This window comes from Apium graveolens, chromosome 5 (genome assembly GCF_009905375.1).
Source record: "Apium graveolens cultivar Ventura chromosome 5, ASM990537v1, whole genome shotgun sequence".
NCBI lineage: Eukaryota > Viridiplantae > Streptophyta > Magnoliopsida > Apiales > Apiaceae > Apium > Apium graveolens.
Genome location: NC_133651.1, coordinates 130,382,943 through 130,401,057, shown reverse-complemented (window position 1 = coordinate 130,401,057; position 18,115 = coordinate 130,382,943). Strand labels below are relative to the sequence as shown.

Below are 18,115 nucleotides of genomic sequence, written 5' to 3'. Positions count from 1 at the left end.
AGCATTCTTGAGGTCAGAAGTACCAAGAGATTCAAACGGCATATCCAGCTTTCGCCTCCAGGGAGAAGCATTCAGATATTGTAATTGCTCATTGCCATCTTCATCATCACTGTCAAAATCCCCCACTAAGGCCTTTTCTAATACATCAGACAGTAGCATATGATCGAGTTATGAAGTAACCGCAGAATCAATCACATCCACTTTTAAGCACTTCTCATCTTCTGTAGGGAATTTCATTGCCTTGAATACATTGAAGGTCACATCCTGATCCTGCACGCACATAGTAAGTTCACCTTTCTGCACATCTATCAAGGTACGGCCAGTAGCCAAGAAAGGTCTTCCCAAGATTATGGGAATCTTCTTATCTTCCTCGAAATCCAGAATAACAAAGTCTGCAGGAAAGAAGAGCTTATCCACCTTGACTAGCACATCCTCCACTATGCCCCTTGGGTAAGTAATAGAATGATCAGCCAATTGTAGAGACATGTAGGTGGGTTTTGGATCAGGAAAATCCAACTTTTTAAAGATCGACAACGGCATCAGATTGATGCTTGCTCCCAAATCACAAAGGCACTTGTCAAATGACAACTTGCCAATGGTGCAAGGAATGGTGAAGCTACCTGGATCTTTAAGCTTTGGAGGTAACTTTTGCTGCAGAACAGCGCTGCATTCTTCCGTTAGAGCAACGGTCTCAAGGTCATCCAGTTTCACCTTCCTTGAAAGAATACTCTCCATAAACTTCGCATAACTAGGCATTTGCTCCAGAGCCTCAGCGAAAGGTATATTGATGTGAAGTTTCTTGAACACCTCCAGAAACTTACCGAACTGCTTATCCAGCTTTTGTTGCTGCAATATCTTAGGGAAAGATGGTGGAGGATAGAGCTGTTTCTCCCCTGTATTACCCTCAGGTAGAGTGTGTTCAACAGTAGTCTTCCTTAGTTCCGCCGCTTTCTCCTTCTGCTTAAATTCTTCATCTCTAACTTCAGCTTCTCCTTCTTTTGCCTTTTTAGCATCAGCAACTTTCCCAGACCTTAAGGTAATAACCTTGACTTGCTCTTTAGCTTCCTTTCTGCCTGGTACTTCCGTGTCACTAGGAAGTATTCCAGGTTGACGATTGAGCACTGCATTGGCTATTTGACCGATTTAATTTTCCAAGTTCTTGATAGAAACCGCCTGACTCTTGCATAACAGCTTAAGTTCCTCAAAATCCGCACTACTAGGTGCAGCTGCACTTCCCTGTTGAGGATATGATTGCCTTTGAGCATACTGCTGTGGTTGCCGGAATCCAGGTGGAGTAAACTGTTTACTCAAACCTTGCTGATATGGTGGCTGAATAGCATTTTGATTATTACTCCAGCTAAAATTTGGATGATTTCTGTTGTTAAGATGATAAGTAGATGGCACAGGCTGCTGTTGTCGCTGATAATTGTTCACATACTGAACAGATTCGTTGACAAGAGAACACTGATCCATAGCATGAGAACCTGCACAAAGCTCACAGACCATATCTATTTGATTAACTCCATATGTAGCTAGAGAATCAACCTTCATCGACAGCGCTTGGAGCTGTGCTGCAATAGCGGTGGCTGCATCGACTTCCAGAATACCTGCTACCTTCCCAGGCATCATCCTCTGAGTTGGGTTTTGGTGCTCATTTGCAGCCATAGTCTCGATAAGATTATAAGCCTCAGTATAGCTTTTGGCCCACAAGGCGCCTCCAGCTGCTGCATCGAGCATGGGCCGAGATTGGGCCCCCAGTGATCACCATCCAATCGGGCATTCCATGATGTGGACACTTTCTCAACATTTCCTTGTAGCGTTCCCAAGCTTCGCACATAGATTCTGTAGGTTGCTGCGCAAATTGAGTAAGAGCACTCCTCATAGCAGCAGTCTTTGTCTTTGCCATCGGATAAAACTTCACCAGAAACTTTTACACAAGATCTTGCCAAGTAGTGATGGACCCAGCTAGCTCAGAATGTAATCAGTCCTTAGCTTTGTCCCTCAGTGAGAATGGGAAAAGCCTCAGCTTGATAGCCTCATCAGTCACGCCATTATACTTGAAAGTGCTGCAGATCTCGACAAAATTCCTTATATGCATGTTGGGGTCTTCAGTCGCAGCACCTCCAAAAGAAACAGAATTCTGCACCATCTGAATAGTGCCCGGCTTGATCTCAAAGGTGTTAGCTTGAATAGCCGGATGAAGAATGCTTGACTGAATGTCATCAATATTAGGCCGAGAAAAGTCCATAAGAGCTGGATCGGCCTGAATAATACGATCACCCATGATTACTGGTTCTTTCTGCTCACTTCCTGAATCCGAATTTTCAAAATCTATCTTCTCCGGAATATCAAAAACTTCGTCTGTCTCCTCAGCTGTATCTAAATTCCTCTTGCGAGTACGAGAACGAGTTTGCATAAACGCTTGCTAAAGTACCTGAAACACAACCAGAAATAATAAGTAACAAATACGTCCTAATCACTGAGTCCTAACGACCAATGATGGTAAGTACATAAACTAAACAAATACGTCGAGTCCCAGGCAGCGGCGCCAAAAACTTGTTAGGGTGAAAACACGCGCTAATATTCACGCAAGTATACGCGTTCACAAGTAATATAGAATACTTTCTAGTTCGTTCCCACAGAGACTCAGACTAATTATTGTTCAATTAAACTCACTCACCAATGTATGATTACTTCTCAATGTTAAGACACTAACACTTAGAATTGTTAACTAAATATTAACTACAATTAACTACTTAATTAATCACTTAATTAACACTTCAAATTAACAATATTAAAACACTCATGAGATCACAACTTCATTACTAATTCCTTCAATAGTTATTGTTATTACCTTTAGCATGCAACAGTGATGATATTAATCGAATAACACGAAACTAATAAAAGCCAACTTTCATTGTACTAATACCATTCTACCAAGCATCCACAATTGAGATAGAAGTTGAATAGGCATCAATTATGTTGAGTCCCTATATGTCTACAGAAATTGACAACATAACGATTTAAGCACAAGTTATTCCTTTTGATTACACATGGCGAATAAAACGGTTAGAGTTACCCACAAATCATGCGCATCATACATGATCCTATGCTAGCATGGCAAGTTCTAAACCTCGAGATCCACTGTCGCTTCACAAGAGATTAACACCCTATCTTATATGTTCGCGACACACATAAGACGAATACGCACAACCAATACTAGATATCATACAATCATCACACACTAAGGTATCAAACAATTAACTAAAGAATTCCATAGTAAATCCGTTACGACCCCATGATCACGATTAGCCCATGATAGCACTTATCGTCATCATGGGTTCATATGAAAACATGATAAACAAACACAAGAGAATAATAACTAAACTATTTATATTAAACCAGAGTACGTCACAAGAGTAATTAGGTTCAAAACAAAGAAAACTAGCATCCACGTTACAACGAAATAAAGAATCACAAGAAAATATGCTTCCTCTTCGTTGCGGTGTGCTAAAACGGTCTTCTTCCTTTTCTCCTGTGCTCCTTGCTTAATACAACGATCCAACCTTGTGAAAACGTCTCTAAATCTACTTATATAATAGTCCCATAAAACTCAGATTACATAGAAGTTGGAAGCCAAACAGAAGTAGAAGTCTAAAATAATTTATCAAAATTCCCGACACTGCGCGGCCGCTCAGCATAGCTAAGCGGGCGCTCAGCTTTCTGCGCGGCCGCTCAGCATAGCTAAGCGGGCGCTCAGCTTTCTGCGCGGCCGCTCAGCATAGCTGAGCGAGCGCTCAGCTTTCTGCGCGGCCGCTTAGCATAGCTGAGCGGACGCTCAGGACCCTACTGGAAAATTCCTGAGTTTGCTCCGTTTCTTCGCTGCAATCTGCCCCTTTCTTTCCTCTCGCAATGCTGAACACATGCCAAGGCTTATTCTTGATGATTACTCCTCCGAAATGCAACTAATACCCTGAAATGTACAAACACTAGAAAAACGCATCAAATACACAAAATACTTGATTTCAAGACACCAATTTAAGCTATTTTAAGACGTTCTAAGTGGTATAAAATGCCACTTATCAATAATGCACAGTCTAATAATGTACAGTATGAAATGACTGTATGTTAAACTCAAGTATTATACTATATACGATAAATGCATTTTATTAAAAAATAGTTTTCCTTGGTGTTACACACCTTCTTTTGAAAACAATTCTTTAGTGGATTTATTATCCTGTGAATACCTTAATGTAAACCCAGCACCTAGGCTTGGGTTACGGTATTGCATCAAAATTCCAATTGGAAGTATTTAGGACATTCACTGGAGCCCCCGAGATACGATGATCAGTCGTATAAAGGTAGCAGTAACCTTTTCTACATGTAGAGGGACGACTTCCTAACATCCTGGTTGTCACCCAAGCCGCATTCGGGCTTTATATGCTTCCCCATTCCACCCGGGTATATTTTGCATACTTCGTATGTCCTTCAGTACATATGGTACCTTCTCATACGAAAAATAAATATGGCAGTCTCCCCAGTTCATGAAGTAATGGATCTCTACCCCTCCTTGTCCTTTTAAGAATCCTATCATATACTTGGAATTATCGAACTATATCGAAGTTCCCCAAGCGTTTTGCTTGTTGATTGGCACAACTTTACCTCATATATATATATGTACTTCCGAAAGTTTTCGGAGGAAGTACTAAGGATGTGAGTTGACCGTTGTCAACAGATAAGCAAATAAGGGGGAGTTTCTTTTGAAACTATATTCAAAATATTTAAAATAAGTCGAGATAATATTCTCCGACGATCTGAAATTATTGGAATGATTTTCCGAAAATCATAAAGTATTTTAAATCAGGTTTTATGATTTTTAAATCATAATAAATCATTTAATAAATAATTAATAATTAAATATTAATCATTAAATAATTAAACCTCGAATAATTATGCTTTAAAAGAATATTTGAAATAATATTCCTCAACTAATTTATGTTTAAGTAATTTAAAGTAATCTTTAATAATAAATCGGGTTTGAAATAAGTAATCGTTGGAGAATTCTTCTCCTATAATAAATGAATAGTTAAATAATATTCATTATTCGAACAATAAAATATAGTTGAGGGAATACGATCTTTGGAAATCGTTCTAATAAAAGTTCGAGGTATTTAATATTTCGTAAGTGGACGTCGAGTCCCTTGGAACACAACTACTACGGACTTTAATCGTCCTAAAATATCACCGGAATGATATTTGGGTTTTTATTTTAAAATCCCGACCGACTCTCGGTCTTATAATTATACATCACGCTCATGGCGGCGTTAAACATTTTACGACATATACGTATCGTACAACATCGCTACATTATACGAAAACTCAATTACTTAGTATCATGGCAAGCATGGTATTTATGCAAGTGATAATAAAACAATCATTTCACAACACAACAGTATATAGAGTTGGGTTCGTAAACTTTCCTGGGTATCTCGAGGTGGAGGATGCTCTAGGGTCCGCTCGAAAATCTATAACCATAAACACAAATCGTTTTGTTAGGTTCCGTTCTAATTCACGGCGACTCGTACTCATATGCTACTTACTATTCGTTTTCTCACTTATTTTACCCTTATTATTCCTTTAAGTACTTATTCATGTCACGGTCGCTTCCTTTTCGAAGTACCTTATGTCCATTTACATATTCATCGTCGGCTCCGCTTATGAGTTCTAACGGCTTTCTAATCGCGCGGTCTTGGCTCCGATATTTTTATAAAATTGAAACATCATTTATTTCACTTGAAATTTTTATAGAAGTTATGAAACTCTATTTACTACTTTCTCTAAAATTTTCATGATTTATGAAGATATTAAGTCGATCATTTTTATTTCCAAAGTTCGTAATTCGTAGCAGTTTTTGTCGCGTAAATCACTTTTAGTAAAATGGCCATAACTTTTGATCCGTAATCGGAATCAAGCGATTCAAGCACCTAAACGATCCTTACAATATTTTATATCATAATTAAATGTTAGTTTTCAAGAAACTACAGTTTATATCTTCGGGATTTTCTGCAGAAACTTAATGTTATGTTTTGTTCATTTTAGCGATATTACGATTACGATCCGAGTTTCGTTTACGCCTTAAATCTCTATACTACCACCAACAATCATCACATCACCACCACTATTAACTACTCTCAAGAACATCATGTTCTTGAGGCAACAATCATCAACCTTAAATCTACTTAACTAAACATCAAGATTACAACAAATCATTCACCAAAACTATGTATACAACTAAGTTCCAAAAAAGTCTTGAACTTAATACCTTAAATAAATATGGGTCAAAGATTTATACCTTTATTGAAATCCTGAGATGTGTTCTTGATGATGGTGAAGTCTTGGGAGTGCTTGGTAGGGTTTTTGGAACCTAAATCAACCTTTAAAATCAAGAAACCAAAGAAAAGTTACTCTTCATACTATTCACTATCATCTTTCTTGAATTTATTTTACCCATCAAATCTTGATAAAATGAGCTTAAAAGTTTATCTTACCTTACTTTAGGATGTATGAAGCTTAGAAATTAATGAGGGATTTTTTCCATAACTAGAAGAGAGATTTTTGAAATTGATTTCTTCCCCTTTTTGCTTGGGGCCAAATGGAAGAAGGCAAGGGGGAGAGAGAGATAGATAGAGAGAGAGAGAGAGAGATTTTGAGTGATTCTTGATTGCTTCTTGAATAAGACTTGTGTTTAATTTGTATATTCTCTAGTATATGTCCTAGAATTAGAGTTATGTTGGCATATCTTTGAACAAATCTTGCTAGCTTTCCTAGGTTACAAGCTAAGCTACTTGGTTTAGGCTTTAACTTACTATTTCCTAGCTTTAGGTGATCATTCCTATATAGCTTAGCTTACTATTTGATAAAGTAACCATGGTTAATTTTCTACCATGGTTGGTTAGTGTTATACATTTATTTATTCGTTTACGCGTTTGTTCGGTCGCTTAATCATTTTCGTAATAATTTCATGTAAACGATTCATGGCATAAATCCTTTTGTATTTATTCTTTATATTTTGAAGTATCGTTCTTGGATATAAATCCGTAGGGTTATAAATTCGTAATTATGTTGTTATTCCTGTAATCCTCGATGATTCGTAAATACGGTCATTTTTCAAAGTTCATTTTCTTCGAAAACTAATAGCGTTTACATACACTCATTTGGTACGTATAATCATGTTATCAACTTTGAAACTCAATTTCTCTTGCACAACATAGTGTGGGCTAAAAAGTTTTCCCCGTCTGTCAGGGTTACTATTCATTAAGCATTTTTACAAAGTCTCAAAAATTCGAGTTATTACAAGGAGACCTTTGCACCTGTTGCAAAGATGATGATGGTTCATACTCTAATTGCAGTTGTTTCAGTTTCTAAATGGAACATATTTCAGTTAGATATTAAAAAATGCTTTCTTGTATGGTGATCTACATGTGAAAGTTTATATGACACCTCCTCCTGGTTTCCTCATCGGCCTGGTTATGTTTGTCGACTTCATAAGTCATTATATGGTCTACAACTGGCATCTCGTTGTTGGTTTGAGAAATTTTCTACGGTACTTATTTCAATCGGTTTTCATTCTAGTCATCACGATTCTTCTTTATTTGTTCATTGTACAAGTGCAGGTCGTATTCTCTTGGCTTTGTATGTTGATGATATGATTATTACTAGTGATGATTGTGCTGGTATTGAGTCGTTAAAACAGGAGTTGACTCATTGTTTCTCTATGAAAGACTTAGGTTTGCTTCGTTATTTTTTGGGGATTGAGGTTGCTACTTCATCACAGGGTTGTCTTTTATCACAGTCTAAATATATTGTTGATTTATTTGATCGTGCTCGCCTTACTGATAATAAGATTGTGGATACTCCTCTTGAGATGAATGTTCGATATTCGTCATCTGATGGACTTTCTTTGGCGAATCCTACTTTATATCGTACTATCGTGGGTAGTCTTGTTTATCTCACTATTACTCGTCCAGATACTGCGCATGTTGTTCACGTTGTTAGTCAGTTCGTCACTTTTCCTACTACTGTGCATTGGGGAGCTGTTCTTCGTATTCTCAGATACCTTCGAGGGACTCAGTTTCAAATTCTATTATTTCCTTCTACTTCATCTTTAGAGTTGCGTGCTTATAGTGATACTGATTAGGCTGGAGATCCCGAGGATCGCAAGTCTACTACTGGTTTTTGTATTTTTCTTGGTGATTCTCTAATTTCATGGAAAAGTAAGAAACAAGATGTTGTTTCTCTATCATCTTCGGAAGCTGAGTATCGCGCAATGGCTTCTACTACTTTTGAGGTTGTTTGGTTACGTTGGTTGCATGCAGATTTGGGTATTAAGCTTATTCATCCTACTCCACTATATTGTGATAATAAGAGTGCAGTTTATATTGCTCGTAATTCTATTTTTCATGAACGCACTAAACATATTGAGATTGATTGTCATGTTACCCGTCATCACTTGCAGTAGAGTACTATCACCTACCTTATGTCTCTTTTTCACTTCAGATTGCAGATATTTTTACCAAAACTCATTCGATTTCACGCTTCCGATTCTTGTTTGACAAACTCTCAATATTTAATGGTGCAACATCGTGGGTTTGGGGGGGGGGGTGTTCAAACAACATCGTGAGTAAAAGCATGGTTGTTCAAACAATTTGACATGAAGGACTTAGGTGAAGCGGCATACATCCTTGGGATCAAAGTTATAAGGGATCGCAAGAAAAGGATGTTGGCTTTATCTCAAGAGCCCTACATTGATGAAGTATTAGCTCGTTTTAACATGCAGAACTCCAAGAAAGGTTTTTTTACCTTTTAAGCATGGAGTTGCTCTATCTAAGAAGCAGTGTCCTTCGACACCTAAGGATATAGAGAGCATGAAAACAGTTCCTTATGCTTCAGCATGTGGAAGCTTAATGTATGCTATGTTATGTACGAGGCCTGACATATGCTTTGCTGTAGGCATGGTTAGTAGATATCAGTCGAACCCAGGTCAGGAACATTGGAGTGCAGTAAAAACTATACTCAAGTACCTGAGAAGGACTAAGGAGTATATGTTAATTTACAAGGCCTCAGATCTATTTCCTTTGGGATATACTGATTCAGATTTCCAATCAGATAGGGATAAGAGGAAATCAACCTCGGGATATGTTTTTACTTTGGGAGGTGGAGCCGTTATATGGAGGAGTGTAAAGCAGAAATGCATTGCAGACTCCACCATGGAGGCCGAGTACGTGGCGGCCTCTGAGGCTGCCAAGGAGGCTGTATGGTTCAGGAACTTCCTTTTGGACTTAGATGTGGTACCTAATTTGCCTAGGAGCTTGACGGTGTATTGTGATAACACTGGTGTTGTGGCAAATTCAAAGGAACCGCGAGACCACAAAGCAGCTAAACATATTGAACGTAAGTATCATCTCATACGAGGAATCGTAAAGCGAGGGGATATAGTTGTGGCTCACATATCATCAGAAGACAACCGAGCAGATCCTTTCACAAAGAGCTTATCAACCAAGGTTTTTGACAAGCATGTGGAAGCGATAGGAGTCAGATGGATGGACACATAGATTTTTATGTAATAGTGGATTAAATAAACACTATTGTACACATAGAATATTTTGAGTATAAGTGGGAGATTGTTAGTGTATACTGAAAATATTTATTTAAAGTATGTACATTTATTTCTGGCCAGTTTATTTGAGAATCATTTGAATGTTTACATGTTGTCTAATATTATATATTGTGAACAATCTAGTATCAAATGGGATACAGAATATTAGATTGTTAAATACGGTTATATAATATAATAAGGTTCACAGCACAGGTGGTGTTGGACAATCCACTGGTATGGCTGTAGTATTATTTAGATTAGTTTATATTGACTAATAAATAATACTAGTATACTTTGTGTATATTGAACAGGATCAAATTTAGAATTGTTCTCTTAATACTGATTAAGAAGGAGAACTAAGATTCTATGTTATTATTAATGCTTAGGTTCTTAATCCGGAAATAGTAATTGACACGTGTATATTATTTACATGCTTTGATTTATATATGAAATAATTCTTTTGAATTATATCATTATATTTTGGGTGATGGAATTATATACATGGTGGATATTATTTATTGAAGGAATCCATGTCGTGATAATATTCGGGTTAATGATGTCCCCTTAAAAGCTCAAAAAGATTTAATTATGTGAAACCCTGCAGGTGGAATTTATTCTGGCATAATTAAATAAAGGTTGAGTGGATGATCAAAGATAAAAGATATTAATTAAATAAATTATCAGTAATTTATTTAATTAATGGACATATGATATTTTAAATATGGGGAATTTAATAAGCAAATAATATTGGAACCGAATTAATTAAATTACGGTATTAGGAAAGGTAGTGCAAATATTAATTCTTTAGTGGATTGAATTAATATTTAATTACATTGGGCTAGGCTCAAGATGTAATTAGAAGGCCCAACCTAATTATCCATGGTCCCTATTGTAGCCTATATATATTCTTATTCTCTTCTTGCTTGGCAATTGTGTAAAAACATATTGTAGCCACCAAGGAGCAAGAAGAGAGGATAACTTGAGAAGACGGAGGCCACACTTCGCTCAAGGGAATTTGGGAATACAATAAAAGAGTGTGGAATCAACCATTAACAAGGTAATCCTCTTTTCATAATCTTTATCGTAAAACGTAGTAACACCCTAAGTCCGTGGTTCCCAACAATTGGTATCAAGAGCCTGGTAATGGGTTCTACGTTTTATGATATAATGTCCATGTCGTAATTATATATGCGTGTATATAGTGTTTTGCTTGTATTGGTTTTGATGCAGGTTGTTAATCCACTATTATGGCCATGTATATTTTAATTATGTGTTTGGATCCCACGTGGTTTAATCGTGGTTAATTTTTGTTTTGGTTTCCACGTGGTTTAATCGTGGTTGTAATTTACACGAGGGTTGATCGTGTTAGAATAGATTTTACAAAATTAGTTTTGTATTAGATCTATTTTTTTTGTAATTGTTCCGGGTATTTTGTAATAGTTATGTGCGATCGGAAATCAATTCCGGTAGTTTTTTGTTCCGCTGTGCGATTACATGGGGCTGCTGGGGCTGCTGCGGCAGCTGGGGCTGCTGGGGCTGCTGGGGGCGTCGGGGCGCGCTTGGGGCAGATTTTTTTGAGAGCTGGATTTTTTTTCAAGGGCCATAATAGTGGAAAATTTATTTTAATTTTTTCCATTAATTTTAATTATTGCTTTAATTTATTGATTATGTGTGTCGTTAATTATGTGTGTAATTCTTTTAAAATTTCATGTTTAACTTAATTAGGACGACATGGACATAAATTTTATTTATTGCTTTAATTAAATGTTATATGTTGCTAAAATTATGTGTGTATTTTGAATGCATGATTAGACATAATTATAACAACATAGGGCCCCATTTAATTTTAAAATTCCTAAATTTTAATAAAAAAAAAATTCTAAGTGGGAGAGGAAATTAATATGAAATTAAATCCCATGGTCTCCATTATTGGTTGTAGGTAATTTAATATAAAGACGAATATAAATTATATATACGTCACCCATCGTGGCATGTAATTTATGGTGTCTAGAATGTTATAGAAATTACTAGAACAAACTTCTTAAATTAATAAATTTTGAAAGGAATAAATACGGATTTTCTTTATTTCTGATTTGGGGCGATTTTGTCAAAAACGGGTTCATCGAACTTGTAAGGCTGTGGGTTTTAAGCGAGACCGGTGTGACTCCTCCACTACCTGGAAATCAAACCATTGATGAATATTGAATTGAAGTATTCTATTCAAGGCAAAATTACGAATAATTGGAAGGTATACACGCCACCCATCGTGGCGTACCAAGTTCCATAGATTTCAAATAATTTAATATTTGATGATGGTATACACTTAGCTATGAAAAATAATATAGTCCACCCCAACGTGGCATATTGTTTAGTAATAGAACTGAAGTAACATTTAAACAAAATTAGGTGGTATACATGTCACACATCGTGGCGTACCAGAAGCTTATGGTGTTTATATGTTAGTGCATTAAATTTTAATAATTGTTAGAGGAATCAATAGATCTTAATAATTAATGCACCCTTATTTATGTGATGTTTTTATGCATGATTCTCAGGATAAAATGGGTTTTAATCCACTATTCACCATACTTAAGGATAACAAACTTACCGGACCTAACTATATTGAATGGAAACGAAATTTGGACATTGTGTTGACTGCTGAGGAGTACAAGTTTTGCACTTATAAACCCAAGCCTGAACAACCTGCTGTTGATGCTCTTGAAGATGAGAAAGAGTATTATAAACGGTGGATTAAGGCTGATGAAATGTCGCGATGTTACATTCTGGCAGCAATGTCGGGTGTTTTGCAGCATCAGCATCAGTCTATGGCCACTACTTCAGATATGCTCTTTAATCTCAAGAAACTTTTTAGAGATCAGAATAGGGCTGCTAGGCAAGTAGCCATGAAGGCTTTAATGAACACTCAGATGGCTGAAGGCACACCTGTAAGGGATCATGTTCTCAAGATGATGTCTCATCTGAATGAGATAGAGATCCTTGGTGCTGAACTTGACGGGGAAACCCAGATTGACATTATCCTTATGAGCTTGTCCAAGAGTTTTGAGCAGTTCCGCTTGAATTACAACATGAACAAGAGGCAGTATAGTCTCGCGGAACTGCTGACAGAACTTCAGGCAGCTGAAGGATAATTTCGGCAGAGTGTTCAAGTGAATGTGGCTGAGAAAGGTTCTTCCTCTAAGCCGAAAGGTATTAAGAAGAAGAAAAAGGCTCAGACACAGAAAGCTGTGAAGGCAGTGGGAGTTCAGGGTGGTGTGAAAAAGCCTAAGGGAAAGTGCTTCAGATGCAAACAGTCAGGTCACTGGAAACAGGATTGTCCTCTTCCTAAGAAGACAAACAATACTGGTATGTCTCTTTCTCTAGTTACAGAAACATTTATAGCGGCTATATCTACGAGCACTTGGTGTGTAGATACAGGAGCCACTGATCATGTTTGTAATTCTATGCAGGGGTTCCAACTATCCAGAATGCTTAGAGATGGTGAGATATACGTGTTCATGGGAGATGCTACGAAAGTAGCAGTAGTTGCAGTAGGAGTTATTCATTTATCTTTTGGTTCTGATAGGATTTTGGTTTTGAACAATTGTCTTTATGTACCTTCTTTTAGAAGGAATTTAATTTCGGTTTCTAAACTTGCTTTGGATAGTTATAATGTTTGTTTGGATCGTAATGTTTCTATTATGATGAATAAACGAATTATATGTTCTGGTACATTGCAAGACAATTTGTATATAATTAATCCTAGTCAACCTGCACTGCAACTGCAATTTAGGGAATTGAACAACACATCTTCTAACTCTACTAAAAGAAAGGAACCTTCTAGTTTGAACCAAACATATCTTTGGCACTTGAGATTAGGTCATATTAACTTGAGGAGGATTCAAAGACTGGTAGTAGACGGGCCTTTAAGCTCATTGGCAGTGGAGCCATTTCCAGTTTGTGAATCCTGCTTGGAAGGTAAAATGACTAATAGGCCTTTCAAGGCAAAAGGGAATAGAGCCAAACAACTGTTAGAATTGGTTCACTCTGATTTATGTGGACCCATGAATATCCAAGCAAGAGGTGGTTATGAATATTTCGTCACTTCCATTGATGATTATTCTAGATATGGGTACGTTTATTTGTTGCACCGTAAGTCTGAGTGCTTTGATAAGTTCAAAGAGTACAAAGCTAAAATGGAGAAGCGACTTAATAAAAGTATCAAGTCACTACGATCAGATCATGGTGGCGAATACTTGCTTGGAGAATTTAGGGAATATTTATCAGAAAATGGGATAGAATCCCAGTTAACTGCACCAGGCACACCCCAGCAAAACGGTGTAGCAGAGAGAAGGAACCGGACTCTTTTAGAGAGTATTAGATCGATGATGAGTTATTCGGAATTACCCAAGTCGTTTTGGGGACATGCCTTAGAGACAGCAGCTTATCTTCTGAACTTAGTACCTTCTAAGTCGGTTCCTAAAACCCCCTTAGAATTGTGGACCGGGGATAAACCGAGTCTAAGACATATTCGAATATGGGGTTGTCCAGCACATGTGCTGAACAAGAACGCGACTAAGTTAGAATCTCGTACAGAAGTAAGGTTGTTTGTAGGCTACCCCATGGGAATGAAAGGATATTTATTTTATAGTCCGAAGAATCGGGATGTCATTGTTAGCACCAATGCAAGATTCTTGGAGGAGGACTATATAATGAATCACAAACCCATGAGTAGTGTTGTTTTAGAGGAACTAGTGGGAGGGACAAATAATACCCATGAAGCTATAGTACAAGTAGAACAACCACAACATAATGTACAACCTGTCACTAATACCGCACCAGTGCCTCATCGTAGTGGGAGGGTTGTTCAACAGCCTGATAGATTCATGTTTTTGGGAGAGTCTTCAGACTTGGTCCCTGGTGAACATGATGATGATCCCCGTACATACGAAGAGGCAGTATAAGACAATGATGCAGATCTTTGGCAAAAGGCGATGAAATCTGAGATAGAATCAATGTATTCTAATCAGGTCTGGGAGCTCGTGGAACCACCCAAAGGTATAAAACCTATTGGATGTAAGTGGATCTACAAGAAAAAGAGGGGATTAGATAAAAAGGTGAAAGCCTGGAAAGCAAGACTTGTTGCGAAAGGGTATACTCAGAAAGAAGGTATCGATTATGAGGAAACCTTTTCACCGGTAGTCATGCTTAAGTCAATCCGTATTCTTTTATCTATAGCAGCTCATCTCGATTATGAGATTTGGCAAATGGATGTCAAGACAGCTTTTCTTAATGGAAGTCTTGAATAAACCATCTATATGTAGCAGCCAAAAGGATTCATTAAGGAAGGCCAAGAGCATCTGGTATGTAAGCTTAAGAGGTCTATTTATGGACTTAAACAAGCTTCTAGAGACTGGAATATTCGTTTTGATCAGGCAGTCCAGTCATATGGATTTGATCAAAGTCCAAGCAAATCGTGCGTGTATAAGAGAAATGAAGGTAATGCAGTGGTTTTTCTAGTACTATATGTAGATGATATTTTACTCATTGGAAACAATATTGAGATGTTGTCATCAGTAAAGGCATGGTTGTTCAAACAATTTGACATGAAGGACTTAGGTGAAGCGGTATACATCCTTGGGATCAAAGTTATAAGGGATCGCAAGAAAAGGATGTTGGCTTTATCTCAAGAGCCCTACATTGATGAAGTATTAGCTCGTTTTAACATGCAGAACTCCAAGAAAGGTTTTTTTACCTTTTAAGCATGGAGTTGCTCTATCTAAGAAGCAGTGTCCTTCAACACCTAAGGATATAGAGAGCATGAAAGCAGTTCCTTATGCTTCAGCATGTGGAAGCTTAATGTATGCTATGTTATGTACGAGGCCTGACATCTGCTTTGCTGTAGGCATGGTTAGTAGATATCAGTCGAACCCAGGTCAGGAACATTGGAGTGCAGTAAAAACTATACTCAAGTACCTGAGAAGGACTAAGGAGTATATGTTAATTTACAAGGCCTCAGATCTATTTCCTTTGGGATATACTGATTCAGATTTCCAATCGGGATATGTTTTTACTTTGGGAGGTGGAGCCGTTATATGGAGGAGTGTAAAGCAGAAATGCATTGCAGACTCCACCATGGAGGCCGAGTACGTGGCGGCCTCTGAGGCTGCCAAGGAGGCTGTATGGTTCAGGAACTTCCTTTTGGACTTAGATGTGGTACCTAATTTGCCTAGGAGCTTGACGGTGTATTGTGATAACACTGGTGTTGTGGCAAATTCAAAGGAACCGCGAGACCACAAAGCAGCTAAACATATTGAACGTAAGTATCATCTCATACGAGGAATCATAAAGCGAGGGGATATAGTTGTGGCTCACATATCATCAGAAGACAACCGAGCAGATCCTTTCACAAAGAGCTTGCCAACCAAGGTTTTTGACAAGCATGTGGAAGCGATAGGAGTCAGATGGATGGACACATAGATTTTTATGTAATAGTGGATTAAATAAACACTGATGTACACATAGAATATTTTGAGTATAAGTGGGAGATTGTTAGTGTATACTGAAAATATTTATTTGAAGTATGTACATTTATTTCTGGCCAGTTTATTTGAGAATCATTTGAATGTTTACATGTTCTCTAATATTATATATTGTGAACAATCTAGTATCAAATGGGATACAGAATATTAGATTGTTAAATACGGTTATATAATATAATAAGGTTCACAACACAGGTGGTGTTGGACAATCCACTGGTATGGCTGTAGTATTATTTAGATTAGTTTATATTGACTAATAAATAATACTAGTATACTTTGTGTATATTGAACATGATCAAATTTAGAATTGTTCCCTTAATACTGATTAAGAAGGAGAACTAAGATTCTATGTTATTATTAATGCTTAGGTTCTTGATCCGGAAATAGTAATTGACACGTGTATATTATTTACATGCTTTGATTTATATATGAAATAATTCTTTTGAATTATATCATTATATTTTGGGTGATGGAATTATATACATGGTGGATATTATTTATTGAAGGAATCCATGTCCTGATAATATTCGGGTTAATGATGTCCCCTTGAAAGCTCAAAAAGATTTAATTATGTGAAACCCTGCAGGTGGAATTTATTCTGGCATAATTAAATAAAGGTTGAGTGGATGATCAAGGATAAAAGATATTAATTAAATAAATTATCAGTAATTTATTTAATTAATGGACATATGATATTTTAAACATGGGAAATTTAATAAGCAAATAATATTGGAACTGAATTATTAAATTATGGTATTAGGAAAGGTAGTGCAAATATTAATTCTTTAGTGGATTGAATTAATATTTAATTACATTGGGCTAGGCTCAAGATGTAATTAGAAGGCCCAACCTAATTATCCATGGTCCCTATTGTAGCCTATATATATTCTTATTCTCTTCTTGCTTGGCAATTGTGTGAAAACATATTGTAGCCACCAAGGAGCAAGAAGAGAGGATAACTTGAGAAGACGGAGGCCACACTTCGCTCAAGGGAATTTGGGAATACAATAGAAGAGCGTGGAATCAACCATTAACAAGGTAATCCTCTTTTCGTAATCTTTATCGTAAAACATAGTAACACCCTAAGTCCGTGGTTCCCAACAGTTAATTGATGCCAGAATTATGTTAGAGTATGAGAAGTGTAAGTTGAAAAAGCAGTTGAAGATCTGTGTGCTAGTAGCTGTGATGGTGGTTGCCTTTGTAATGAATATGATGTAGTTGGTAGTAAATGTTATGATTTATGGTTGTTAGGCTATTATGTATTGGAAGGAAGTTTATTGCCATGTATCGGATATATGCAATGAATTAAATGGTCATATTGACCACATTTTGGTTCATTTTGGTTCTGCTTTATTTTATACAAATTATCATCAGTCAATAGTGATATGAATTCATCTGAAAAACAGTTGAGAAATTATGACAAACCAAAACTAACACTGACTTGAAATATAAAGACAACAGATGCAAAATGCTAATATCATAAAATCCAAACATCAAAAGTCTTACAAAGGCATGACTACCAAATTCAATAAGTCTTACAAGTACTTAAAGCAAATAAACCATAAAATTAAATAAAAAGGACATCCAAGGTCTTCAAAGATATAGATCCTTAATTCAGTCAGCTAGGTTGATGGGATCTTCTGCACTGTTCTTAAAGCCACTCAACCTTTTTAACTCAGTGCTTAGTCTAAAAGCATAACTTCTAGGGGCTGGTGGTGTACTTGCAGGTGGTGTACATCTTGGAGGTCTGAAAGGTACCAAGCCTGGTGTAGGCATGAAGATGGCCTTTGAGCCTGCAAACTTACCTTTCACCAATGGCAGCTTCTTCCTTGTAACTTTGGTAAAAGAAGCTAGGGGCTCATTATCAGCAAGTTCAGCTCCTGGAGTTGCACCAACTTTCACCTCCTTCTGTTTCTCCCTC

General features: G+C 37.0%; 1 non-coding gene across 1 annotated transcript; it reads left to right on the top strand.

The window, feature by feature from the left end:
* The first annotated feature begins 1,778 nt into the window (after window positions 1-1,778).
* Window positions 1,779-1,885, top strand: LOC141662465 (small nucleolar RNA R71). The gene has a single exon (XR_012550581.1). It is a non-coding gene; the product is annotated as a small nucleolar RNA R71 (small nucleolar RNA).
* Window positions 1,886-18,115: the final 16,230 nt, after the last annotated feature.